Below are 27,362 nucleotides of genomic sequence, written 5' to 3'. Positions count from 1 at the left end.
TAATACAAATATAATACCGCGCTACACCCTTAAATACGAAGCAGCAGCTGACACGGCAAATGATAGTGGTAATTGCAATGATAGCGGTAAAGCTAAAAGTGTAGGAAAACAAAGACCATTTGATGGGTCTCACATGGATCAATACAAACAACGTGAAAGTCTAATTGAATAAATACACAGTGATTTTGCATTGAAAAGGAATGAAGAGAAAAAATAATAAACATAAAGCTCATGAGGTGGAATGAAAACCAAAATGTGTGGTGAGTCCAAATGACCCTTAAAGGGACATACGCCAAGTATGATGGACTTGGTGGACTTGTGTCTTTTTTCAACCTCACCTACTATGTAACTATGTAACTATGTGTAACATCATTTTGACATCAAAGTAGTGAATAAATGGTGAAACAATATGTGAAGGTGAAATAGCTGAAATACATCCCAGGTGATATCATTTGCTGCTCAGTGATTGCAGTATTCTAGTCTGGATCTCCCCCAAGGTAATACATAAAACCTGGCCTGTTTGTGGGCCCTGAGGATAGGAGTTGATGACCACTGCTTTAACAAATCAAGCCCACTCCAGCTGTGCCCCCTACATCTGATTGTTGAGTGCTGGGAGATTTGTATGTGTTTTCGGTGTTGTGGTATTGTGTGTCCCTCCCTAACATCTCAGCCACCTTGAGTTTACTTCCCCTTTTTACTTGCGGAGTTTGCCATGCTTTCATCACCTTCTGAAGACGCAGTGAGTGCCGTCCAGGCTGCAGTTGGGGCATAAAGAGGTCACAGGGAGATATCCAGACGTGACAGTGTCCACCATACATGGTACCAACATATGTTCCTCTCTTTACCGTGTGGAATCAAAAGAGAGAGAATCTGAAAGGGGTGACAACAGTGTGAGATTGCCAGACTGAGAACCCAACGATACATACCCAGGAGAAGAGACCACTGCAGGTGAGAGACAACAGAGTGCAATATGGTGGCATCCTACAGGTAAGAGACCTCAAAGGCTGGACATCATCCTGTCATGATGGAGCACTGGAACCGTGCTCTGCCCAATTCTGAAGCCCCTTCTGCTGAAGTGATACCAAAACAATCACAAATTTTCTTTAGATTTACCAATTGGATACAATTGAAAGTGTTGTTCAGTTTTGACCCCATGTTATATGGTTTTCGGTAAATCTAAATTTGTACAAGAAATTTTTGAACATGTATGGCCAGCCTTAGATCCCATAAACGCTATTCAGTTTTCTGCAGATTTTTGTCCTCATTTACCAAAACCATATAATATGGAGGTCAAACCTTTTAAGAGTTTTAATTATGTATGCAATCAGGCCGACCCTTACACTACATGGGTTTTGGTAAATCTGAAGAACAAATATCTGCAGAAAATCGAATAGTGTGTATGGGACCTTGGAGTGACGGCACGGTGCAGGATGGTGACATCCCACGGCAAAGTTGGTAATATTAAACAAAAAAAATTCAGTTGGCACTTTTTTGCTGTGCCTCCAACAAGCCATTGCATGTGCTCTAATAAGGCATTCAAGTGTGTGTGTGTGTGTGTGTGTGTGATTTTACATGTGGCATATCATGAACCTATTGTTTTTTTTTTATATTGCTGTATGTGCAGAAGGATTTATCTTCAAGACAAAACACGTGCGTGACTTTGGACCCCACAATCACATGACAAGTTGCACTCCATGTTTCCCTATGAGTACTGTTCATATCTGAGCGACTTCAAAGTAGTTCCTGCACTACTTTGGTCCGACTTTCATATGACTTGAGGTCCATAGACCTCAAAAGTCGCACCTGCATCATATAGATGCAACTTGCGCAGGATGCAAAAAATTGTTTAATTTCATTTGTATATTTTATTTTATTTATTATTATTATTTTTTTAACAAATTCCAAATTTTCAGAACAATTTGGAATTCAAATGGGTCGAAAATTGATCGACCAATTCAAATTCTGTGGTTATTTTTCTCTTGAACAGAACTTTTGGTGAGAGAGGGTTAGGGCCAGGACACCCTTAGGTAGTTGCAATGTCAATTGGCAGACTCAGACTTCTACAGGTAGACAGCCATGCAGGGAAAGGCATCCAGCAAGACCCCCACATCTGCATGTGTAGGAATGCTGTCTCCTATGGCAACTGTCTTAGAACCGTTCCTAACAAGCTGTAACAAACTCCTATACTCCTATACAGTCACTTCTTGTAAATTCTCAGCCCACTGAGCTCCCAATCTCTCTCCCTAGACTTTGTGATTCACTGCCACTGACTCCCGTAAGCTCTTCCAAGCTTCTTACTTAGTACTTCTTAGTATCCTCCTCAAGCATCACCCCCGCTTCCCTGCTCGGTCTCTGGCTTGGCACTCAGATACTCCGTGGGATGACTCCAAACCTCACCCCACTGGCTGGGTCCCTGGCTTGCATACGTGCCAACTGTCCCGGATTTCCCGGGACATTCCCGGGATTTGGACTCTTTTCCCGATTTTTATTGTTTCCCGGGAAATGTCCAGAGAAATCCCAGTTTTTCACGAATTTTTGCCGCCGCCGCTAGCGTTCCACGGCCGGTGGAGACATTGTCTCCGCCGGCTGCCATTTTTAATTAGACCAGGAACAGCTGGGTGGCTAGACGAAGCTCCTGCATCGCCGCCCACCCTGTGCCCTGCTCCGGCTACCCCCCCGCCCTGCTGCCGGTCTGTTATGGAAAGGGGGTTCTATTGTAACTACACGGCGGGAGACATTATTTTGTATACCCCCTCCTACTAGGACACCTGAGGGTAAGGGGGGGCTCCTCTGGGGACACCTGATGTAGGGGGGGGCTCCGCTGGGGGCAGGCGACGTGGCAGGTGACACTCTCAGGGATCCCACTGATTCAGCATTATGGTGAGTTGAATGATTTCATTTTATATTACAATGTAATAATAGAAATAATGCACTTCAATCATCCTGACACCATAACAACCATGGTGCCGGGATGATTGAAGTGCTAACACCAGGTGTTTGGAGTATCTTTATCTGCTGGTTGTTAAAATTTCTAGAATACACATATTTCCATTGTTGTGTAGGATCTGGTGTCTCTGTCTGTCTCTGTCTCTGTCTGTCTCCTCTGTCTCCTCTCTGTGTCTGTGTCTGTGTCTCTGTCTGTGTGTCTCTGTCTCTGTCTCTCTGTCTCCCTCTCTCCCTCAGACTCTAACCACACCCCCTTTGAGCCACGCCCACTATTTTGTGTCAACCATGCCCATCTTCCGCCACTTCGTGCGCCGCATTTTTACTTTCCCCTTAAGCCACACCTACAAACGCATGCCCCGCCCCCTAATTATAATAAGACTCTGCTTACAGCCAAAAAAGTTTTTTTTTTTTCAATGTTGGCAACTATGGGCTTGGCACCTGCTGAAGTTTTCTGATTCTTCACTGTCCCTGGTTGGTGAGAATACTGCTCCGGTACTTGCTTCAGCTACTCACTGTGGTCCCTGGTAATAAGGTGGTTGGTCCCTTAGTGGTGACAGCTTCCCCTCTACCTCTGACCACGACAGGTTCTTTGCCCGGCAGAACCGTCACTTCTGGTTGGACTGCAACCCGCAATCCCAACCCTACACTGCTCTCTTGTTTCTGGATAGGCCCTCAGACAGCCTACAGCCAGATGTACCCGGGATAGGCCCAAACTCCGGGCAGCCAAAAACATGTCCAGAAACAGAACCTGGAAGTGAGTTTTGTTGTCACCGAGGAGCTCCGGAGGAGAGGAAGTACCCCTGGGATTGCATCCCTTACAACATTCCCTGGTGTTGCTGACTAACCGTTCTGGAAGGAAGGTGGAGGAACATATGCAGAGCTCCCTGTGGGATATCCCTTGTGGTCTACACATTTCTGCTGAGCCTGTTTTGACCCCCCTGAGTAAGGGGCGGTTGCAGGCTGTCTGGTAAGCCTCCCTTTCTCTATCACAAGGTGGTGGGCAGCACCAGCGGTGGAATAGTGGTCCAGAATATACATCGGAACACCTTTGTTTATGGACTTTAGTTTTATTTTTTATTTTTCACCCAATACATTGAATATTGTTCACTGTTTGCACTTTAATATGTCATTTAGGCCCCTTTCACACGATCAGGACCGTTCGAGTCCACCTGTCAGTTTTGATGGCGGACCTGAACGGCGCTCCATGTCAGCCTATGGAGCATCGGATGTCAGCGGAGACATGTCCGCTGACATTCGACCCGGTCCGATCCGCAAAAAGCAGACGGATGGCCCTACGTCCAGATCCATCGCTATCGGATCGGGTGAGATCTGATGAAAACGGACATGCTGTCCGTTTTCATCCGATCCCTCCATAGGCGGCAGCGGCGCCTGACAAGCCCCTCCCCACTCAGTGAGCAGAGAGGGACCTGTCATCCGCCGGCCCAGCGGAGATCAACGGAGAGATCTCCCGCTGAGCTGGCGGACCGAGGCAGGCTCCGTGGAAGCAGAGTCCGCCTCGTGTGAAAGGGGCCTTATGAGCACTTATATTGGTTAATTAATATTTATCAGTTGTTACAACTTATTTATTGTTGTTCATTTTAATTGGAATTTTTCACTCGTTTAACACATTTCACTCATATAATATTTGTCCAGCGCTGCACTGTTCTATCTATATCCATATTTGTGCCCTCATATCGGGGTTATTGTGTCTAGTTGCAGGACTCTTCTCACGTATTTTTATTATCACTTTAATATTCATATCTCACTGTTTTTTTTTTTTTACTGAGCGCAAATCTTTTCTATTTATTTTATTAAACAGATGGTATGCGGAGTGCCTGCAAAGACCAACGCGACTATCAGATGTTTTTTATGGTAATGTTAATTTAAATTTTTTGGTTATTAAAGAGGCTGCCACGGCCAAAATGTACTCCAACTTGGTGTGGTCTCTATTAATGGGAAATGGTGTGGGGGTTGGAGTAGGGGGTTGGTCAGGCAGTATGGGAAGGATAGTACATCTGTTATACAATGGTCATGGTAAACAGGACAAATAGAGAGGGCAGAATCTCCTCAACAGGGACATATAGTGATTAAAAAAGGACAGGGGTTCTAATACCCTTAAAAAAAAAAAAACTCTTGCCTTTTAGTTGGGAAAAAAATAATAAAAGATTAAAAAAAAAAAAAAAAAAAAGCATAGTAATACTGGCTGTATGTTGGGCTCAGAGCTAATGCTGGTGTATATTTGGTACTTAGTCTGAGAATAACTAGAATTATGCACATGTTTTTTCATACTATGAAATACAGTATTTCAGCAGCTGTATTTTACAGGCAGCAGGAGAGGATGTCCGCCCCCCCGATGAGGCAGTACAGCCAGCCCTTTTGTACTAGCATAGTTGCCAACTGTCCCAAATTTAGATTTGTTTACCAGTCTTAGTTTCCCGGGAAATCGCTGTTTTCCCGCCGCTACCAATGATAGAGGTCACTGGTAAAATGTCTCCAGCTGCAATTTTACTGAAGACCAGCTATCTTTGTGGTCTCATGTATGATGATGGTGGTGGTGGTGGCGGCAGACTGTGTAGGAAGTTTTGTGTAATTCTGAATATTCTTGCGCTGTCTGTGTGCACACAGCCTACACAGAGCACAATAGTGGGTGAGGGTTTCTGATCACAGCTGTATATGTGTGTGGAGAGATTGAGAAATGTGGCACATGGGTGTTGTACAAAACTTGCATACAAGACACTGCAGAGGAAATCAGCCTGGAGAAGAATGACACTATAAAGTATGTGTATACAGATTGTGCCAGGTGCAGAGTGTGTGTTGTGCTGGGTGTAATAGTGTGTTTATGTGATGGGTATACAGATTGTACTGGATGTAGCGTGTGTACTGTGATGGGTGGACAGATTGTGCCTGGTGTAGATTATGTGTTGATTAAAGAGTATGTACTGTGCTGGGTGTAGAGTGTGTGCTGAGCTTGGGGCGCCTGGTGTAAGGTGGGACCCTGCTGGGGGGCACCTGGTGTAAGGTGGGACTCTGCTGGGGGGCGCCTGGTGTAAGGAGGGACTCTGCTGGGGGGCGCCTGGTGTAAGGAGGGACTCTGCTGGGGGGTGCCTGGAGTAAGGAGGGACTCTGCTGGGGGGCGCCTGGTGTAAGGAGGGACTCTGCTGGGGGGCGCCTGGTGTAAGGAGGGACTCTGCTGGGGGGCGCCTGGTGTAAGGAGGGACTCTGCTGGGGGGCGCCTGGTGTAAGGAGGGACTCTGCTGGGGGGCGCCTGGAGTAAGGAGGGACTCTGCTGGGGGGCGCCTGGTGTAAGGAGGGACTCTGCTGGGGGGCGCCTGGTGTAAGGAGGGACTCTGCTGGGGGGCGCCTGGTGTAAGGAGGGACTCTGCTGGGGGTGCCTGATGGCATTTGGTGGCAGACGACGTGTCAAATGACACTCTCCAGAGCTCCCACTGATTCTGCTTTATGGCGAGTTCAAGCATGGTGCCGGGATGATTGAAGTGCTAACGCCAGGTGTTTGGAGTATCTTTATCTGCTGATTGTTAAACTTTCTGAAATACACATTTCTATTGTGGTGTAGGATCTGGGCCTGCTGTCCCTCCATCCCTCTTTCTTTCCTTCTCTCTCCTTCCCTCCCTATTTCTTTCTTTTCTCTCTCCCTCATTCAGCTCAGATTCTAGCCACGCCCAAATTTTCATCAGAACCATGCCCATCGCGCACCACATTTTTATTTCCTCGCTGCGCCCCACCTTCAAATGAATGCCCCGCCCCCTAATTATAGCAAGACTCCACCTACAGACAAAAAAGTGTCCCTATAAACATTTTTGCAATGTTGGCAACTATATACTAGGCCTGGGCCCCATCAGTTCAAAAGGGTGGCCTGGTCACCTACTAAACAGGAGGGCCAGCTGTACAGCCCTATTGCAGATACCGATCCACTTCTGCCTCCCCCTGCAGTGCTTCCAGCTTCTCCTCCATTCCCTCCCTCCGGCTGCACTGCAGAGGGATTGGTTATAGCACATGAGCACCTTCCATCTGCTACCCCCGCCCCCATGGACCCCTTTACTCCACAGTGCTGTCAGCTTCCCTCCTCTCCTCTCCTGCTGGTAGCTGCTTGGGGTACACAAGGGAATGTTTCAGGATGGAGAGCAGGGGAAGGAGCTGGTAAATATGTAATTTACTAACCCCTTCTTTTCCTGAATGAACACAGTAAGCGATCAGTACCAATCACTGCTATGTCCATTCATCACTGAAGCATAGTAAACTGTGTTAGATCATAACAGTGTTTACTTTGCTTCAGTTTGTGAATGAGCAGGAAGCCTCAGAGTGTTTCCTATTCATTCATCTGTGCAGCAGGGGCTACAGAGAAAAGGACTGATAAATCCATAACTCCCAACTGTCCCTGATTTGGAGTAATGTCCCTCTGTCCCTCATTCCTCCTCATTTGTCCCTCATTTTGGTCTGATCTATATAGTTGTGTATAAAATGCACTTTTTGAAAGATAAAGATTATTTCCTAGCGCTAAACATTTCATCCAAATTCTAAATTGCTGCATTTGTAAATTTTAATACAGCAGGAATAGCAGTAAAAAAAGTCCTTGTAGATTTAATTTAACTTTTTTTATTTTTTTGGTTAGTTCTCCCTTAAGGGGGTGTGGCAGGGGGCGTGTCCTATGTCTAAATACGTTTGTTAGTAGGTGTCCCTCATTCCCATCTCAAAATCTTGGGAGGTATGGCTAAATCTATGACCTCCAGTCACTTTTTGGCGGGGGGGGCCCCTGTCAGGTAGGCTGTATGGGGCCCCGTGATTTCTAACAGCAGCCCTGTCCCCCCCTCCCCTCCCATCACTCGACGGTGCCTCTCTGGGCTCTTTCATGTGACCAGGGAGCCCAAGACCTAACCCAGCAGTGTCACCAGGTTACCATAGAGCTGGCTGTGGACAGGATGGTCTCCGGCCATCTCTATGATCCTGGGAGGCCAGAAGCTGAAATAAGTTGTTGTTTTCCGTGCTATGGTAAAACAGGTGTGGCTGCTGCCTAGGCTACCCCCCAAAGCTCCATAGAATGGAGCTGGTGAGCAAGATACAAGGAAAGGGGAGGTAAAGAGGCGCTTCCTAAATCTAATAAGTGGTTGTGTTTTAAAGCTGGAAAAGTAAAATAAACTTGTTGGCCTAGGCCAGTATAACGCGCAACGCTGTATCCTGGCCTAGGCCCGAGAAGGCCCAGGCCTAGGGAAGCACGGACAGTGTCCCTGCCGGCTTGCGCTACACTGTTGGTGTAGCGCCAGTCTTATGGGGCGGACTGGGCTGAGAGGCAAATTAGTCTGACTGGGCTTCCGGCATGCGGGCGGCCGGCATTCCGCAACTGTGGGGCGGGGGGGCGCCGCTTCTAATTTTGACTGTCCTATCATCCTGGACCACAAACCTTCCAAACCAAAATGTTTTCTGCTACACTATTGGTATGGTTATATCTTCCTAGTCCTCTATAAAATTATCAGAAATTTGTGCTTAAAGTAGAAATATAGGCAACACCTCTTTATTCCTTGAAGCACTAACCCCCGAAGGAGCTGCTGAATAGATTTGGGCTTACCGTTACCATCCTCAGTGTTCATCATAGGGGTCCCATAGTAGATATTCAATGGAAGACACTGGCTCCAACACTTAATCCTTTTTCCAAGTTTTATTGAAGAAACAAAATATGCAATAGCAGGGTAGAGGTTAAAAGGGATTCAGGTACCTTGAATTTTGCGGTTAGAGATTCCTATATCCAGCGAGCAGCAGCTCCACAGCTGGATTTAGCAACCACCGGATAGGTCTCTCTCACCAACCCAGCAGCCGATGCGATGCTCGGGCACGGTCTCTGTCACAGACCTGACAATCTTGAATAAATTAATTGCTGTGCTTGATCCCAGATGCGTCTCCGACTGAGTTCCCAGGCTCTTCCCAGATACCAGCCTTATGCTCGGTCCTCTCCTGAAGAGTCCTCCCCTGGTTGCTACAGTCCCTTGCTTCTTCCCGCAGGCCAGACAGCAAAGAGACCATCCTATGGACCAATAGGCCACTAAAACTTTTGGCCTTCTTCTAGTAGCTGGGCCTTGGGTCAGCCGACCCCCAAGGCAGGATTTTAGGCAGCAGCAATTCCCCCAGGCCAGGAGGACCATGAGGTCAGGAAGCGTGAACAACCCCTAAAAAATGGTGTCTGCTCCCCAGAATGCACGGCGGATGAACCACTCCCACTGAACTCTAGTATCGTAGTTTGGCTCCATTCTAGGCAAAGAGTATTCAGTATGTCCAACCAGACTGTATTTACAACATCCACCAATGGTAACAGCACCACCCATGGTCAGATGGAAATTCGCATGGTAAAGCCAAACTGGTACAGAAAGCAGTAACTTTAGGTAATAATAAGCTGAGCCAAACTGTAGCTTCAACTAACTTAAATTTGAAAAGAATAGTGCCTGCTCTTCAGGAGCAGGGCGCTACATTTCATTTTGGATAGAGTAAGGGAGGATGACCCCTGTCAGTTTCTTTTTTACCATCCTTGTCCTATTGCAGAGATTTTTACTTCCTGCCCCATAGCCAAACAAGAAGTGAGAGGAAATCTATGCAAATTAAAGGAATTCATCACCCCCCCCCCGACCCTCAGAACTAGTGTCCCCACTCGAAAATTTCAGGGCAGGTCTAAAACAGCAAGGGGTGTGGCCTTGACAGGAGGGGGTGGGTCATATTTAAATGGTGGGAGAGTACACGAGTTTAGTCAGGCCTAGGGCAGCACAAAACCTAAATACACTACTGCTAACATGTCCTATCTCATTAAATTACAAATCACACAAACATTTATTAGTGTTAAATCGTATGAGTGCTCAATGTAACATTTGTGATCCTGGATGGCTAATAAAAAAAGTTCCATAAAACAAAAAAATACAGTGTTTATTGTGAAAAAAGTGTCCATACAAAATACTTGTCTATAAAAAGTGGATTATACGTGTTTGTGTGTTTGTGTGTGTGTGTGTGTGTGTTTGTGTGTGTGTGTGTGTGTGTGTGTGTGTGTGTGTGTGTGTGTGTGTGTGTGTTTGTGTGTGTGTGTGAGAGAATCATCACTTCCGGCTCTGACAGATGCAAACACTACCATTTTTTTTCAGGAAAGCAGAGAGCAATGCTTTTTGTTTTATATTTCCCTTTTTTTTTTTCCCTTCTGATCTCTCTTATAGACCACAGATGTCTACATAAAGAGGACCTTTAACGCCTTATTTCTATCACAAGGGATGTTTACATTTTTTGTGAGATAAATTAAAGTGATTAAAAAAAAAATTAAATAAAGAGCGTAAAAACTAATTATAATTTATAAAAATAAAACATCCCTGTCGCCTCATGCGTAGAATTAAATGCATTCATAGGTCACGTCCCCATGTCAACGGCGTTCACACCACACGTGAGGTATTGTCGCAGACGTTGGACCCCTTTCACACTGAGGCACTTTGCAGGCACTACAGCGCTAAAAATGGCGCCTGCAAAGCGCCCTGAAAGAGCCGCTGCTCACACTCCAGTGTGAAAGCCTAGAGGGGCTTTCACACTGGAGCGGTGCGCTAGCAGGACGCTAAAAAAAGTCCTGCTAGCAGCATCTTTGGAGCGGTGTGTATACCGCTCCTGCCCATTGAAATCAATGGGGCAGCGCGGCTATACCGCTGGCAAAGCGCCGCTGCAGCAGCGCTTTGCGGTGGTTTTAATCCTTTCTCGGCTTTACCCCCCCCCGCTAGTGGCCGAATACCACCGCTAAAAGGACAGTAAAGCGGCGCTAGAGATAGCGCAGTTTTACCGCCGACGCCTGCACCGCCCCAGTGTGAAAGGGGCCTTAGAGCGAGAGCAATAATTCTAGTGCTAGACCTCCTTTTTGTAACCTTAAAATTTTTTAAAGCGTGTCCTCTGGAGAGTTTAAAGTACCGTAGTTTGGCTCCATTCCAAGAGCATGTGCAATTTTAAAGCGCAACATGTTTGATATCTATCTACTCGGTTTAACATCATCTTTAAGGTTTCTTTCACACTGAGGCACTATAAATAGTGCCTGTAAAACGCCTCTCCTGTCACTCCAGTGTAAAAGCGGAGTGCTTTCACATTGGGTCACTGCGCTGGCTGGAGGTTAAAAAAAAAAAAAAAAGGCTGCAAGCAGCATCTTTGGGGCGGCTTTTAGGAGCGGTGTATACACCGCTCCTAAAGCGCCCCTGCCCATTGATATCAATGGGCTGCGCCTTGGCAGCGACGCATTGGGGGAGCTTTTAACCCTTCAGCTGCTAGTGGGGGTTAAATGCACCCTGCTAGCGGCTGAAAACCACCGCTAAAACAACGGTAAAGCGCCGTTAATACTAGCGACGCTTTACAGACGATTCCTCCGTGTGAAAGTGCCCTTATAGCTTGCCCAATAAAAAGGCTTTAACCACTTCAGCCCTGGTAGGATTTGCCCCATACATAACCATGCCATTTTTTTTTTTTGCCATATGGCACTGCGTCACTTTGACAGTTGTGCGGTCGTGCGATGTTGTACCTAAACAAAATTGACTTCCTTTCTTTTTTCCACAAATGGAGCTTTCTTTTGGTGGTAGTCGATCACCTCCTGCGGTTTTTATTTGTTGCGCTATAAACACAAAGGGACAATTTTGAAAATTATTATCTTTATTTATTTTTATTTTATTTTTTATTTATTTTTTTGCTATAATGCATATCCAAAAAATATAAAAAAAAAAAACACATTTATTCATCAGTTTAGGTCAAATATATATAGATATAGATATAGATAGATAGATAGATAGATATATATATATATATATATATATATATATATATATATATATTATATATTATATATATATATATATATATATATATATATATATATATATATATATATATATATATATATATATATATATATATATATATATATATATATATATATATATATCTCTCTATCTATCTCTCATACATACATTTTTTTTACATTGATCAGTGTATGGGCAATCGAGGGGTTAACTGTGTTCCCTTCTAACTGTAGGGGGTGGGGGGCTACCAGGGATTTGACAGACATGACTGGGAACAGAAGATCTCTCACATTTCCCATGTCAGAACGGGGATTTGCCTTGTTTACAAAGGCAGATCCCCATTCTGCCTCTGTATTAGGTGATCACAGGTCGCCGGCAGACATCGAGAGCACTCTGCTCGCAACTGCGCAAGCTGCCGTACAGATACGGCGATTCATGCAGGAGAGCTGACCTGCCGCAGTATATCTGCATAAGCTGGTCGGCTAGTGGTGAAATATTGTGTGTTGTGGTTTTTTTTTTTCTCATTAAAATTCACTAAAGAGCTGGAAAAATTGCTGTGCAAATCTGTCTCTCTGTCTCTCTGTTTTGTTGTCGTCTCCTGTTATATTTGTTCTATACAATTAAATAATTTTTTTTTTATTTTTAGTGTATCAACCAGAAATATCCACAACAATTTTATTGAGTCAGAAGCCAGAGGTGGACACAGTCTCCAGAAAGAATCACGCCTTGATTGAGACCATCTGGAACGCAGACCACTAAAAGCTGGATAGGTAAGCTGCCCTTAAAGATCCATTCATGGACCTTTCTGGTTGGGTATTGCGTATGTGAATGTGTTTGTGTCCCCTTCATGGACTGGATCGATTGTGAACAGGGATAGACCTCTGCAGTTCCCTACTCTGACGCTTTGGGGCTGCCTGGGTCAGAGGCACATGGTAGGATCAGAAAAAAACCCACAGAAAAAGAAACGAGGAGGGTCTCTTGCACAAATGTTTTGTCTATTGTCATAAAAACTTTTTTTTTTTTTTTTTTTTGATTAAATTTGTATTGAAAAGCAGTGCAGTACAATGTAAGGCAATCATTTAACTTTGAGACAGAGCCTATGAAAAATAGATATATACATCATAATATATGATCTCACTCAACAAAGTATTACGGATTCTTCCCGAGGTTCAGCTGAACAGCGGTACATATAAAAAGTTTGGTCGTCGGGCCTGACACCTCTCCGAGTCATGGAGTTAGAATATGTGCTCTTTCGGGACCAGGACACGGCGGCTCACCTCCTGGGAATAACCGTCATTTCCCAAGGAGCGAGAGCGTCCAAAGGTGAATCACCTGTTCGTTTCTGTTGAAATCTCATGTGAAGCAGGATGTACACTGAAAGACTATAACTAATGTTTGAGAGTTCCTGCGAATATGATGTTGGTATGTACGCGTACTCTAATTAACGATTGCTGGAGTACAAATACAGACTCACTTAGGCCTTAAAATAATAGTAGAAGAGAAGAAAAAGGGGAGAGAGAAGAAACAAGAGAGAGTATAGGGGGGGGTTGCCATTACTCGAACTTGAGTGCTTGTTCATTTAACACTAACTCCAGGTATAAGGGAGATACCTATGTGCCTAGCCCAGGGTTCCCAAATAGCCTCAAATGATTTTGCTGAATCCGTTAACGTACTGACCATTTTTTTTTTTTTTTTTTGGAATATGATCCAAGAGATCTTCCTCTTGGCAGCCGAGAGCGAGACCGTTGGTTGTTTCCAGGCCTTGGCAATAGCAATTTTTGCACCCATTAGCATGAATGAAATAAATTTACGAGAATGTTTAGGGATCTTGGGGATGTGGCCATTTAGTAGCGCTGTTTGGGGGGATTTCGGGATGGAGAGGTCTGTGATTCTCCTGATAAGATTAAACATTTTGTTCCAGAATCCTCTGATTCTCGGACACTCCCACCAAATGTGGACCATGGATCCCTGTGCTTGACCGTCTCTAAAGTATAATGGTGATGAGGAGGGAAACATTAATGCTAATCTAGCGGGTACCAGGTACCATCTTGTAAATACTTTCAGGTTTGCTTCTATCAGAGAAATATTCACAATACCTTTAGAAGCTCTCGATCCCATTTTATGCCAATCCTCCAGGTCCCAGGTTTCTTGCAAGTCGATTTCTCATGCTTCCATGTATGGAAATTTGGAGGTGGGTTCTGAAAGAGACATGTATATTATGGATATACCCCACCGCTGCTCCACTGCCTGCCCACACCAACGCTCCATAATGTGTGAGTTCTGGGGGATTGGGTATGTTTTTCCATATAGAGTGTACAAAGTGCGAGATCTGTAAGTATCAAAATTTTTCTGAGTCTGGAAGTTCTAAATTTTCAACACAATGTTTCAACGAGATCGGTCCGGAGGTGGAGAAGTAGTGTCCAATACGATACATCCCTTTATTTAGCCGCCATTGGAATGATTTGATATGTGTACCTGGCTTGAATAGGGGGTTGTGGAAAATGAGTTGGTAGACGTGTATCTGATGTCAGAGAGGGTAGCTCTATCATGTCATCCCATAACTTAATGGAATTTGATAGCGTGGGGGATAATATTGGGGGTCTGGATTTACAGGGAGATCACAGTAAGAAGTCTAGGGTGTATGTTTTGGACCGCCTGTCTTTCTATACTAATCCAGTTGGGTTTCTCTCCTCTGAAGTAGACCGTCGAGAGTTGGGCAAGTCTAGCAGCTTGGTAGTATTTATGGAGATCAGGAAGACCTAATCCTCCCCGTGTTTTTGGGCTATAAAGGATGCATCTGGCTAATCTGTATCCTTTTTTCCCCCAGATTAATTTTATTATCCTCCCCTGAAAAGTCTTAAGATCTTTTTTAATTGTTATCGGGAGAGCTCTAAACAGGTAGAGGAGTCTAGGGAGAAGAGTCATTTTGATAGAGTGATTTTAACCTAACCATGATATGTTGTGTGACGACCAAATCTGGAGGTCATTTTCCAATTTACGATACATGGGGTGAAAGTTTGCTGGATACAGGTGTTCTATCTTAGGGGTGAGATTTATCCCTAAGTAACGGATTGATGATTCGCTCCATTTAAATTTAAATGCAGGTTTTAGCTGTTTGACCACTGTTGGGTGAAGCGAAATATTCATTGCTTGGGATTTGATCATGTTAACCTGTAGGCCTGATATATTTCCAAAGGAATCGAGGAGCTTGTTTATGTTGGAGGTGACAAAAAGAAGGACATCATCTGCTAAAAGTGCGCATTTGTGGGAAGTTTGTCTGCACTTTACACCCTTGATGTTTGGATCTGATCTAATCGTTATGGCAACAATTTCAATCACTAAAGCGAAGATTAGAGGGGACAACGAACAGTTTAGTTCCTCTGGCAATTTTGATGGGGTTGGAGTAGTATCCCTGTAGTCTGACCCCCGCTTCAGGATCAGAGTAGAGGGATCTCAGCAGCCCCATAAAGTTTTCACCGAATCCCCAACATTTAAAAGCTGCAAACAGGTAAGGCCAGGAGAGCGAATCAAAGGCCTTCTGCATGTCTAACAATAAGAGGAAACCCTCCTGGGGGGGTCCTCCATCCCATCCAGATTGAAGGATTGAAATAATGTCTATTGCCCTCCTTACCTGGTCTGGGCCCTGTCTTCCTGGGAGTGTGAATGTATGGATTTTGGGAGAGCGCTTTGTAGCTAACATCGTGCTCATTTTATCTTTTTGCTGATAAAATCTTGCTCCACTCCAACGTAGGGAATTCTCGGCCTTGACTGTGAGCACCAGGTTTAACGCTATTCGTGCAGCATCTAGTTGAGCGATTTGGACCTTTTGTCGGGTCTTTTTTGTGCTGTTTGCATAAAGCATAGAAGTCTCTTTCTAGCTTCTTTACATCCGAGGCTCTTTTTTTTTTTTTTTCATTTGTGAGGCTATTTGGATTAGCTTGCCACAGATCGTAGCTTTGTGGGCCGCCCATAATGTCTCAGCCAAGATTCCTTCTATGTCGCTCAGGAGGAAATATTCTTTCAATGCTTTGTCTAGTTCTATAACCTGAATTGGGTCCTTAAGAATATATTCCTTGAGTCTCCATTGAGGGAGAGGAGGTCTGGTGAGGTGTCCCTGAAATGTGAGTATAACCATAGAATGGTCCGATAATGCCATGTCCTTTAATGTAGGCTTTGATTGCTGCTGGGATATGTATTGAGGAAATAAAAATGTGATCAATTCTTGAATAGGATTGGTGAGGGTTTGAGAAATGTGTGTAGTCCCTGGTGGTTGGGTTAAGTTCTCGCCAGATATCTGCAAGACATTGTTGGTAAATTAATTTCGCTATTTTGGAACTGATTTTCGTGGGAGTGTGAGTTGTGCTGAAGGTGGTTTAGATTTATCAAGGCTTTGGTCGAACGCGATATATCACCGTCCCTTCCAAAAAAGGACCTAGGGTTTGGAACATGGATTGAAAAAATTTCCCCTGTCCTTTCTTGGGAGTGTAATAAGAGATGAATGAATATAAATGACCTTCTATCAATCTCTTCACCAGAATAAACCTACCCTCAGGGTCCTTGTGGACCTGAAGGGCTTTAAACTTACATGGTCTTGCAAACATGATCGCTACCCCCTTCGTCTTGTCTTCGGCAATTGCCAAAAAGAATTGGGGGTAGTGAGCATGTAGAAAAGATGGGGTGTATCGTATTGGAAAATGGGTCTCCTGTAGCAGAACCACTGCCATTTTCTGGGAATGGTATGACTGAAAGACTTTTCTTCTCTTAAACTGTTGAATTGAGACCCTGCACATTATGGGAGACTATTCTGAGGAGAGGGGGGAGCATATTATTAGGCATGACCACTGGAGAAAAGAAGTGTCTCAATGTATATGTCACTTACCCCTCCTTGAGGAAGACGGAGCAATCTTAAACAAGACTTGGAGCTGTACCTGGGACCTGGAGTGGTTTGATGGAATGGCAACAACTGCAAGCTGGCAACCAGAGAGAAGAGGTTAGTGGGGAAGAAAAGAAAGAAGGGGAAACAAAATGTAATTTGGCCTAGCGAGGAGGGGGGGGGGGAATAGGTCCCTTCCCTCGTCACCGTACAAAAAAACAGTGGTAGTCCTTCAGTAGGGCTACTGTTCCATCACTTGAAAATGGTGACACCATGATGGAGGCGCATGACTGCTTCCTCAGCTAAAGCCTACCCTGGAACTGTAGAAAAGCAATTAGTAAATATCAACTGGAACAAAAATAGAAACTATAATGTTTCAACATTGGATCAAAGCCAGCAGGACATCTAGTCCTTTGCAATCTGTTGGGGGGGGGGGGTAAGTAGGAGTGGGTATGGGAGATAGATGGGGAGGTGAGGGGAATGGGAATGTCACAATCTTGAGAGATTTCGCCAAACGTGGCCCCTAAAATGGGTAAGATTGCTTGTGACCATCCCCTCTTGATCCTGATATGCTGCAAACCGTCCTTTCAGTCAGCTGAAGAAAGTCCGGAATGTTTCCCTTTGAGGATTTAGGACTATTCATCTCAGGTAAATTGCTTGATAAATTAGATAATCCTTGACCCATAATATTGATGGGGAGTGGATATGCTGAAGCAGGTGAGATGGATGTATTTTCCTGTGAATAAAAATGTGTGGGGTGGTGTAGTGGTGACAATAGGGTTTCCTCGATCAGGAAGGAGGTCCCATTTAAGTTTGACGCACAGGGTTATTCCCTGGGAAGTAGGATGGAATAGTAGCGTCTTGGCCTTCTTCAGGTAGGCATGGATTCCTTCACTCGCCTGCTTTTGTTTGATTTCCACGAGGGGGAAATCAGACTTGTAGGAGTTGGGAGTTTGGAGGATCCTGCTTGCAGATTAAATGTGTCCATTGCAGGGTCTTGAGAAATGAATCTCAGGGAGAGGAGCACTTGTTCTCCCTATGGGAAGGTAGCAAAGGAGTGGGTTTTGCCATTGTAAGAAAATTTTAGAGCGAAGGGGAAAGCCCACCAATATTTTATTTCCCTCTGTAAGAGTATCTGAAACAATGGTTTGAGGGCTCTGCGCCTTTGAATGGTCATGGGAGAGATGTCTGCAAAAATCTGGATCTCCTGTCCTTGGAAGGAGATGCGGGATTGTTGTCACATTTTCATAATCTACTCTTTAACGCTGTAGTAGTGCGGTTTCACTACCACATCCCTTGGTGACCTGTCTTTTCTGGGGGGACCCAGTGACCTATGAGCTCTATCTAACTCCAGCTGGTGTGGGGTTATCGCCGGAATGAGGGTTTTGATGAGGTCTTGGACCGCTTTGGGGACATCAGTGGTGGATTCTGGGAAACCTCTGACTCTGAAAGTGTTCCTTCTCGACCGATTTTCAAGATAGTCGATCTTGTTAAGGGCCACCTCTAGTTGCTCTTGGATGAGGTGGATATGATCAGTTTTCTGGTTGGCACCGGACACTGTTATGTTCGATCGCTTCCATCCTGGAGCCCAGGTTTTGGAAACCAGAGCGGATATCATTCGTGATTTTGTTGGCAGTATCTTTCAGGCCCTTTTCCAGGAGCTCAGACAGTTTGAGAAACAAGTCTCCTGCATTCTGGGGTATATCGGGGTCTGGGCCTCCTGGTGAGATCAAGGCGTCTTGATGTGCTGGTGTGTTACCCAGAGGGGATAGCATGTAATTGTTTATCGATCGCTCTATGAGCGATTCTGTGGATGCAGGCGATGGGGTCACATTGTGGGAGATGTTGGGATTTGCCTGGGGTGTGTAGGCCAATGTGGCTGGAGCAATGACTTGCCTGTGTTCTGCCTGTCCCCCTGTGTGCATGTCTCGTGGCTGAGACGCGGTCGCCATCTTGGATTTGGCCTGGTGTCCATCGGGAGTAAATTGCGGTCCCAGGTCACGGCGGACTCAGCTGCCTGGCATGTATATGCTGCAAGGGTGTTCCCCGATTGATTCCCGATGTCTGTGGGTGTCCTGCTAGCCCAGATCCGGGGTTAGAGCGGCTTGCTGGCTCAGGCAGAGCGGAACCCCCGGCTTACGCGGCCATATTGGAAGTCCGGTGCATGCGTACTGCGTCATGAACACTTTCTATCCATGAGAATAAGTGGAGACTATGCTTGTAAATCTTCAGATCTGCTATACTATTTGTTTTAGAGAGAATAAGTAAAAAAAAGAAAAAAGACTGGCTGGTCATTATGGGCATTACATTTAGGTAAATCAGGGACCCTCAGAAAATGCCTGACGCAAGATGAGTTTATGAACCACGGGTATGGTTCCACCTATACTATGCCCCTAGATAAATATGTAGAGTGAAAAAAGGGACAGCTAAGCTGTTAACGTCTGAAGGAACTTTCGATTTACAACCATGGCAAACCTTTGTGCATGATTATCGCCCCCTACTGTGCAGTGAAGGAACATGTAGAAGAGCTCCATAGGGGACAGAAGCTACATTAGTAAATTAAACTGACTTGATGGAAGTGTTTTTTAAAAAAAAAAATGTAATGCCCTCATTTTACACCTGGCCAGAAGATTCTGTAGAGGAGGACTCCCCACCTTGTGTAACTGCTAGTTTGACATTAGAAGATCCATCCAGAAACTCACAAGAGCCAGATTATATGCAAAAACATAAAGGATGATTTGTGCAATATAGTACAGCATAAAGGTTTAAAAGCCCCATACTAAGCTGAATTTGGCTAATGTTCAAAGAGAGGATGAATGGACTCAAAGGGCCCCTATGCAAAACTGGATAAATCTAAACTTAAGGAGTTGGCCCAACATCTTGGGCAGGCATGTACTGGCCATTGGGACTACAGGGAGTTTCCCGGTGGGCCGATGGCTCAGTGGGCCGATTTCAGTGACAGTGGACCGCTGCCTCCCTCCAGTCCTCTGTCCCCCCCGCAGTGCTCACCTCCTCTCCCTGGCTAGTTATGCAGCACACCTGAATACAGACATGATGCTCAGGAGTCAACACTTAGAAGCTCATCATACGATCTGGAAGGAGGGCGGCCTCACTTTCCTGCCTAATCTTGTTCCATTGGGGGGGGGCACCAAACTGATTCTTTGCCCCAGGTGAAATAATGTCTAGCTTCCCCACTGGTACTGCCTATAAGAGAAATAATGTAGAACGGCTAATAGCTAGTGGGGGGGGGGCTTGGGTGGCAAGCCGGCATGGGAGAGACCTGTCAAAGTGGGCCAGTCTGGGTGAAGTCCAGGGCCAAATTTTTGTCCCAGTCCAGCCCAGATCTTGGGCACAACATACTTTCTATGTTGTGGCAACAACATGAAGTGAATAGCAAGCAAGGGGATACCCCTTCTGCCCCAGAGCAACCTGCGGCAGTCTAACTTGTCAGGACCCTATTCGTTTTTGATGGCGATGATATGGAAAGCAAGTCTCAAATTAAAATTATGTGAGCAACCCCTCTGAATATTATACTGTGTAAATGCAGGTATTGGACTGCTGGTCCTCCTCACACCTACACACAATGCTGTATCCTGGTCAAGGCCGACTCTTTGCAGGGGGGCAGCACGGAAAGGGTCCCCGCCGGCTTGTGGTACACTGTTAGTGTAGTGCCAGTCTTATTAGGTGGACTGGGCTGAGAGTCAAATTAGTCTAGCACCCCCAAAAAGTGGCTGCACTGCTTCCGGTATGCGGGTGGCCGGCATTCCGCAATTGTTGGGGGGGGCGCGCCGCCGCCACTTCTACTTTTGACTGTTCTATCATCCTGGACTAAAAACCTTCTTTACTGTGCTATGTTTTCTGCTGCACCATTGGCATGGTTATATCTTCTTAGTCCTCTCCATAAAATTATCAGAAGGGTGTGCTTAAAGTAGAACTATAGGCATTATCATTTTGGATAGAGTAAGGGAGGGTTATAGCCCCTGCCAGTTTATTTTTTTACCATCCCTGTCCCATTGCAGAGATTTCCCTTCACTTCCTGCCCCATAGCCAAACAGGAAGTGAGAGGAAATCTCTGCAAATTAAGGGCATCCATTGCCCCCCCGACCTCAGAACTAGTGTCCCCACTCGAAAATTTCAGGGCAGGTACTGAACAGCAAGAGGTGGGTCATATTTACGTTGGGGGGTTTAGTCAGGCCTAGGGCAACACAAAACCTTAATACACTACTGACTACCTACAGTGCTACATCAACACGTGGGTGATTTGTTTATTGAGAATATATGCAGAAAAGAGACAGTAAGCTTTCTCATGTTTCTTTACAACAGTAGCAACAGAGTTAGTGAAGATGATAAATTGCAATATTGTCAAGTGAAAGTGATTTTTCCTGGGCCACTGTATTTCACATGAAATCCATCACCTAACCCCAGACCGAGGTAAAATGCTATAGGGATTTAAAAAACCCAGAAATGCATGGCAGAGACATGGCTTCCTGGGGTTAGTGGGATATTGCAGAAACTGTATTCCTAATGCATCAGAACTCATGACTGCTCTTTATGAGGCTACCACAATAAACCCTTTCCCTTTCTATTAGAAGCTCCAAGCTGACTATAGGAAGTTTTTTTTTTTTTCATTGTTTTGTCATATGCTGCAGGTGTACTCACCAAGCTACATTAAGACAACCTGAGGCCTGTGATGAATGTTTCTCTCTTTAGAGTCTGTGATCAAAGGTTCTCCCAGTTGTATGAGGGCCATAGCAGCCTGCACCTTAGTGCTAGACAAAATAACGCAATTGTGTTAGACTCTGATTTAACCCCATATGTGTCAGATTTAGTAAAGGTAATTGTCAAGTACCTGATGGCAGAGCCTGATGTGCAGAGGATGGCCTCTCTTACACCTCTGACTTGAGGCCCCCTGGTAGAGCAGAAAGGAGGTGCAGGAGTGCAAAGTTGCACGAGTGCCAGGTGGATTGCAGACAGTGAAGCCGAGACAGATGCAGAAGGGATGGTAGTTCAGTAGGATTCTTCAAGCAGAAGAGAAGGCAGGTACAGGCAGGTCGGGTCATACACTGGAGGGCACGTCAGGAGCAGATGCGAAGGCAGAAGCGTAGTCAGGATACAGGCCGGATCTGTGATGGGCTGGCAGCGAGGTAGCAGAGGGAGCAGGCAGATGCAGAGTCAAACAAGGCAGGTCAGGTACAGGCAGGAAGCAGGAACGTTAGAGGCAAGCCGGGTTAACAAGGCAACGGGAACGCTGTAGAGCAGACGGCACTGAGTTTGGAAACTGGCTGAGTTTAAATAGTCTGTTTGGGCGGCAAAAGCTGTCACAGGGTGGGTGCGCACCAATGGCATTCTGACAGGGGCATAGGTAACAGTTCATCTTCTTCGGTAGCCATCTTGGGTGCTGGCATGCCCTTCCTGACAGTAATTCTAAATCAATACCAAGGATGTGTCTGCCAGTAGATTTGAAGTGTACCAGATTGCCTTTTGCTCCATTGACTTTCACAGTCAAATGATGTGTTCACCTTAATCTGGCTACCCTTCTTCCTATACTTGACAAGGAAGGGAGCTTTTCTCATGATTGCATGGCTCTGATGGAGATGGAGATGGAGCATACAGACGAGCGGAGTTTTCGACCAGACTCGAGTCCGTCGGAAAGATTTGAAACATGTTGCAAATCTAAAGTTCGTCAGATTTTCGACTGGAAAAGTCAGCTGAAGGTTTGATGAAGCCCACACACGATCGGATTGTCCGCCGGACCAGTCTGGTCAAAGTCCGCTCGTGTGTACGCGGCATGAGACATGCAAAATTTCTAGACCAACTATTTGAGGACTTTCAGAAACCAGCAAAAGTTTCCATCTTGAAGGTAAATGTCACGGTCCGGGGTCAGGCTAGGAGACCAGTGGATATAACAGTTGAGAGATTCCCACCAACAAGCAGGACAAACGCACAAGCAAATCATCCTGGTAGATGATGCAGGTTCACCTGAGGTGCAGGGATCTAAACAGTAGCTGGTATTTACCAGAGCTGCTAATAGTGGATATTGGTTTTGTTGCGTGCTAATGCCAGGTCGCAGTCCTCGAGATTGCCACACCAGGAGGTGAGCAAGCCAGGGTCAAGTTTCAGATTTAGCTAGTGGGGATCAAGCAGAGGTGTAGTCAGGAACAAGCCAAAGTCAGTAACAGGAAGTGTAGTCAAGGATCAAGCCAAGGCAGTAAATGGCTGCGATCAAGCAGAAGCAAAGATATGGACAGCAGCAGGAGTGAAAGAAGCAAAATATTAGTGGAGGAGAGCGCAATAATTTAGTAAAGTGCAAAGGCATGGCTTAAATAGGAAATTCATAGGAGGTGCAAAGGGTTCAAGAGAAATGAAACATAAGGCAAGGTTGTTCAAGCAATCAGGCAGGGAATTGTGCAGCAATGAGAGTTGCTGCCAGACAGGGCAGTGGTTTAGTTCCAGGCCCCGACAGTAAAGGGGTATACGAAAGGAAGTGAGATGACCGCCAGAGCAAATATTTTAGCAGATCACACAGTTAGGGCTGCTGTCCTTATAACTTCTGAAGGGGTTGCCCAGGTAAGAGGGAAAGATTCCTTTCAGGAACACATGGAGGCCTGTATAGGTTCCCCAAACCTATACTCCTAGTCCAATTTTCCCTTTCCAAAGAGCCTATGGAGGTTATTTACGAAAGGCAAATCCACTTTGTACTACAAAGTGCAAAGCACACTTGAAATTGCACTGAAAGTGCACTTGGAAGTGCAGTCGCTGTAGATCCGAGGGGGGCATGCAAGGAAAATAAAAACACAGCATTTTAGCTTGCACATGATTGGATAATAAAATCGGCAGAGCTTTCCCTCATTTCAGATCTACCCCTCACATTTACAGTGACTGCACTTCAAAGTGGATATGCCTTTCGTAAATAACCCCCTATGTTCCTATGCCTAGATAGGAACCTATGAGTATACTCTAGTGTATGTTGATATGTTCACAGGTTGGTCTGAGGTCTGGCCGGTGGCTAAGGCTAATGCAAAAACAACTGCTAAGAGAATTTGAATGAAATAATTGCAGATATATATAGTTCCTGAAACTCTTGAGAGTGACAGAGGAACCTACTTTACAGGAGAAGCGATGAAAGAGGTGATGGAAGGACATAACACAGAGCAAGCTTTCCATAATCCTTGTAACGAAAGGTTCCACACTCCGCTTGAGTGCTTTCATATACCACTTCCTTCCAGTCTGAATATAGATATCAGATATTCCAACCACAGCCAAGACAATACTCATTTGGTTGCTCAAAATGAACTGTTTGTTAGAACAAGAATACAGTGTTGTAAACAGTTGAAGAGGAGGTTCCTCCCTCCTGCTCATATTACTCTAACAATCCACCTGTAACCAGAAACCTAAATTAATATGAGCTAATTAACTAATCCCATAAAGCAGCCGATGTGACTCTGTGCCCATCTGGCCACTGTTGTGATTAATCAGGATTTCACTACAGGTCAGACTTGTTGTCACCGAGCTTCACACAGTAGATTGATTATACATTATCATAAGTATAAACACAGGACACCTTCTCACAATAGAACAAGCTCAAGTAGGAGTCGGACTGTCTCCTACAATGTACAGAGGCCAATGTGATCAGCTCTTTCAATGAACATGTTGAGTTCAGAATCAAACAAACCAAGAATAGTATGTAGCATTTAAAGTAATCCAAGCCATATTTTCTCAGTCTGCCTGTGCCCCTAATGGACACAGGGTGACTTAGACATAGGAGGTGCATGGGGAGCTGAAACAAGGGTTTCCCAACTTTTCCAAGGGATTCTGGGTTCCACGGGCCCTCTCGTCACACTCCTTATCACCCATAAAGAAGTGGTAAGGTTGAGTGACTTCATTAAATTTTTAAAAAACATGTGCAAAAATGAAAGCGGATACAGGAAAAGGATGGGTAGAAGCCTATAATCTGCAAGGTCTTCCCCTCAACCGAATGGGCTGTCTTTCTAGGAACCCAAAACAGGGCTATATTTCTCCCAACAGTTAAAGGCTTCTTACTGAAATTTACTAAAAAATATGTTCAATATTTCCAAAGAATATTAAACTAAGTACAACTCTTTTTTTCCCAATGCATATTCTGATTTAGGTTTTCACAGGATCAAACCAGGTGATTGGGTGGTTGTCAAGAGACACGTTAGAAAGCCATTGGAATCAAAATTCGGCGGGCCACATTTTGGTACTTCTGACGTCCGGATTCGTGAAAAAGTTTGAAGGAAAGACTACATGAATTCAAGCCAGTCAATGCAAGAAGATTTTGATAACATGATACCTGATTATTATGATACGATTAATGAAAGTCTTGATAGGCGAAAAGAATTACAAAATAAGATGAGGAATATTCATAAAGATGGCTGGAACCCCTTTAAGGGATTGGACAATTTTGATGATTTGGCAACATGGTTTCTGAAAATAAGTGTTTGCATTGTTGTTTATCTTTTTCTCATGCTTATTATTTATGTTTGCATAAGACTTTGCCTACGTGCAATTACATGCTGTACCAACAGACGGTCCACCTCCCCAAACGAACCATTACTTATGAGAGAGTCAGTGAGCATTAAACAAGACGCCATATCTGTGCCAATGCAACAGGAGCTGCCAACAGTCAGCTGGACATGATGCACATAAGAACTAAAGGCAAATCATCCTTTTTTTTTTTTTTCCATTTTGGATAGAGTAAGGGAGGGTTATAACCCCTGTGAGATTTTCTTTTTTTTTTCCTATTTGTGTCCCATTGTGGAGATTTCCCTTCACTTCCTGTCCCATAGCCAGGTCACCAGAACTTCCCATTATTTAAATTTCTGGAGACAATCCAAACTTTGGGATTTTCTTTTACTTTCAAAGATGATAAACAGGACATATAGAGAGGTTAAATCTCCTTAATGGGGACACAGACCGCAACAAAACTTGACACACTGTCTAATCCCTCTCCACTCTATCCAAAGCTTAAGAAAGTTTTGCCTTTATTTATACTTTAAATAAACAAAAAAGGGGAACTGACAAAAAAAAAAAAAATCACGTATTGTTTTAAGCATGAGAACATCCATTTTGTTTGATGGTTTTACAATATGCATTTTGTATATAGCGGTGGCGGTGCATCCATTAACCACTTCCGGACCAGCCGCCGCAGTTATACTTGACAGAGCGAGAACCGGGATCTGTCTGTGTGTAAACGTACAAATCCCAGTTCTCTCAGGGTAGAGGAGACAGATTGCGTGCTCCTACTAAGTAGGAACACCGATCGGTCTCCTCCCCTAGTTAGTTGCACCCCCCCCCCCCACAGTTAGAACACACCTAGGGAGCACAGGTAACACCTTGATCGCCTCCTAGTGTTAACCCCTTCCCTGCCAATGACATTTATTCAGTAATCGGTGGCTATTTTTACCTCTGATTTACTAGTAAAAATGCCATAACTCTATCCCCTATTTTGTAGAAACTATAACTTTTGCGCAAACTAATTAATATATGCTGCTTGCGTTTTTTTTGTTTTTTTTCCCTTTTTTAGTTTTTTTTTCCTTCCCACTAAAAATATGTAGAATACATATCAGCCTAAACTGAGGAGAAAATTAATATTAAAAAAAGGGATATTTATTATAGCAAAAAGTACAAAATATTGTGTGTGTGGGTTTTTTTTTTTTTTCAAAATTGTTGCGCTTTTTTTTTCATAGCGCAAAAAAGAAAATTGCAGAGGTGATCATATGCCACCAAAAGAAAGCTCTATTTGTGGGGAAAAAAGGACATCAATTTTGTTTGGGTACAATGTTGCACGACCGCAAAATTGTTAGTTAAATTGAGTACTGTATCGCAAAAAAAATGGCCTGGTCAGGAAGGGGCAAATCCTTTTGGGGCCTCTCTCCAGCCACCCCCCTCTGACTGATGGATAGATTCATGCATTGCATGAATCTATCCATGGCAGCCACCCCCTATTCAGTCATCTGACACCCTTTTAGGACGCCGGGTGCCTGAATTCCAGCGGCATGGGTGTGTTTATTAAAGTACCTGATTAGAGCCATAGGCTCTAATAGGCTTCAAAAATATAGATCGGCTTTCCTAACACAGAACCGCCTCTCCGCCAATCAGGTGCGCGGGTCTGTTACCCATCACCTGATTGGCTGAAAGAACAAGCGCTACGATTGGACGCCCATCAGGAGGAGGGGAGAGGTACACGGAGGACACAGGAGCCGCTGTCTGACCCCCCCCCTGCAAGGTCCCACCGCTCATCGCTGTCACCCGCATGACTGACCCACCACCGAGACAGGGTAGGTGCCAGGCAGACAGCGGGTGGGGGGGCACAGTAACAGTGTTTGATGGGCACAGTGGCAGTGTTGGGTACATTGGCTGCATTTGGGCACAATCATAGTGCTTTTTTGATGGGCACAGTGGCAGTAGAATTTTTAATGGAGCACAGTGGCAGTGTTTGGCACAGTGGCAGCATTTTATGGGGCAAAGTGGCACTATTTGGGCACAGTGAGGCTGCATTTAAGGGGAAAATGAGGTTGTGTGTGATGGGCACGGTGGCTGCGTTTGGGCACAGTGAGGCTGCAATTTATGATTTTTTTTTTTTTTCAGTTTGTTTGCGCCCCCACCAAAAATTTTGAGCACTAGCCACCACTGGTATATAGACTGAATTGTGAGCAAAAACTCCTCTTCCACTTCAGAATGTAGTAATAAATGATTCAGAATGGGTCACCAGACCAGAA

The 27,362-nt window shown here is 44.8% G+C and overlaps 1 long non-coding RNA gene across 1 annotated transcript; it reads left to right on the top strand.

The window, feature by feature from the left end:
• The first annotated feature begins 650 nt into the window (after positions 1 to 650).
• On the top strand, positions 651 to 27,362 carry LOC141148213 (uncharacterized). Its single transcript, XR_012245184.1, has 4 exons — positions 651 to 948; positions 4,766 to 4,818; positions 12,397 to 12,520; positions 24,752 to 27,362. It is a non-coding gene; the product is annotated as an uncharacterized lncRNA (long non-coding RNA).

The sequence above is a fragment of the Aquarana catesbeiana genome, linkage group LG06 (assembly GCF_042186555.1).
Source record: "Aquarana catesbeiana isolate 2022-GZ linkage group LG06, ASM4218655v1, whole genome shotgun sequence".
NCBI lineage: Eukaryota > Metazoa > Chordata > Amphibia > Anura > Ranidae > Aquarana > Aquarana catesbeiana.
This window is presented reverse-complemented; position numbering and strand designations above follow the sequence as displayed.